Source organism: Rissa tridactyla, chromosome 7 (genome assembly GCF_028500815.1).
Source record: "Rissa tridactyla isolate bRisTri1 chromosome 7, bRisTri1.patW.cur.20221130, whole genome shotgun sequence".
Classification (NCBI taxonomy): domain Eukaryota; kingdom Metazoa; phylum Chordata; class Aves; order Charadriiformes; family Laridae; genus Rissa; species Rissa tridactyla.
The window spans coordinates 26,089,389-26,091,189 of record NC_071472.1 but is presented as its reverse complement, the minus strand read 5'-3'; the positions used below and the strand labels follow the sequence as shown (position 1 = coordinate 26,091,189).

General features: G+C 42.6%; 1 protein-coding gene across 2 annotated transcripts in view; it reads left to right on the top strand.

Moving 5' to 3' along the window:
- OLA1 (Obg like ATPase 1) overlaps window positions 1-67 on the top strand; it is a 103,086-nt gene extending 103,019 nt beyond the window's left edge. For both annotated transcript variants that reach the window (XM_054208033.1, XM_054208035.1), the window contains one exon: window positions 1-67. This exon is cut by the window's left edge and continues 461 nt beyond it. The gene's annotated coding sequence lies outside the window, so the exon portion shown is untranslated.
- The last annotated feature ends 1,734 nt before the right edge of the window (window positions 68-1,801 follow it).

The window sequence follows — 1,801 nt, the reverse complement described above, 5'->3', positions numbered from 1 at the left end:
CTACAGATAATGCATGTTTTACAGTACTCCAGATGTCTACACTCAATAAAACATTTGACAAAACCAGCCTTGGTGTGTTTGGGGATGTCTGTATTGACTGACTGTGGTGTGCTGAATGCGATACGGCACCTGGTGGATGCTGATTACAGAATTTTAAGACGTGTATGATACAGTAACTGGCAGTGTGGGGCAGCTGCAATTGTATCTCGAAAGTGAGTCTTTCATGGGAATCAGAAGATTAGGATGCCAATGATTTGTCTCAAAAAAGTTAATGAATTTGTAGATGGACGTTCACTGAAAGATGATAGTAAGGATAATAAGAACGATGCAGCGTAAATTATTTTTACCGGAGAGAAGAAATATATGTAGAAAAATCATGTTATCTCTGACACTGAAGCTTTTTTTGTTCAAATCATTTTGAAAAAGTATTTATTTTTTGCCTTGAAATTATTAAATTGTGGAGGCTGGAGCAGCGGCGCCTGATGTGTGTTGTCCTCTCGGGTCTGGTTTCCAGGCCAGCGGAGGGTGATGCAGAGAGTGTTGTGCGGGAAGAGGTCAGGCTCCGACGGACGGGTAAGTCGTTCTGCTGAAATAAGGCTGCAGCTGTGAGTACTTTTTTACCCCTTTAACCATGAGGGAGAGCTCGTCTCTTGGGGTAACGCAGAAGAGTAAGTTTTTGGCAAAAATAAAACCAAGTTTGTACTTTTAATGCAAGCTGTGGAATTGCCCTTACTTGCGGTATGTTTAATGTTTTTAAAGCAGCCTGACTTTTCTGAAGCGCCTGTGGTTTCAGCTACAGATTCAGTGGGGTCAGGGCTGGGAGAGATGCTGATGTTACCTGCGGCCTCTCGCGTCACTGTCATAAATTTGCTTGCTATAAACTTTGAAAAGGCTAACCTCCCCTCTGGGTTTAAGGAATTGGGAGCGCTGGCGGTGTCCTGCTCCGAGGCTTCCCTTGAGACACCGCCTTTGAGCTTCGTTGCTTGTTTCTGAAAGAGTAAGACCTGGGTCAGCCGGAGCCACGAGGCTCGTTGTTGGAAAGTTGGCGTCGTGCCTTTCGTTGCGCTGAGGAGAAAGAGGGAGGGCAGATGCCTTCAATATGCAGTTGTTGATTTTGTTTTAAAGATCATCTCCTTTTTTCATGGTGCCAGGAGGGGGGAGAGTATTGTAAAGCAGGGAAATTAGGACTTCAGATGTTTTGGAACCCTTGTAATTCTCTTTCGTATCGTCTCCCTGGTGCGGCTAATATTTGTTCTTGGCGTTATTTTGGTGTTTCATAATTGAGAAAAGATTAGGACCACCAAATCTTGTGTTAAAAAGTCCAGTCCAAAAGAAAATGGAGCCTACCTGTTTCTCTTGGAAGTCAGCAAGGTGCTAGTGACAGAGAAGGGCTCGTGCTGGGTTTTAGATGCAATGAAAGGTGAGCGGGAAGTGGAGTACGTGTGGTGGGGAAAGAGAGGTAACCTCTTCGCTGCACTGATACCCGCTGAAACGTGTTCTCTTGTCCTGCCTGAAATTCGCTCTGGTTTCCAAAATATTCCTATGCTCCCTAATTACAACATGTCAGTGAAGAAGTTGTTAGAAAGGACAGCGCAATTAATGGATTGCTTTGCATTTTTGCATCTCTTGGTTACATTTAATAAGACGTGTTTGTTTAGAATTGAATGTGTGTATTTCATGATACCTTCCCCATTCTAAAAATAATTAAAAATTGAACTAAGTCGTTCTTGATAGACAGGGTTTTTTGAAGTTAATACAATTTTCTGAAAATAGAAAACAAAATATTTGCCACATCTTTAAA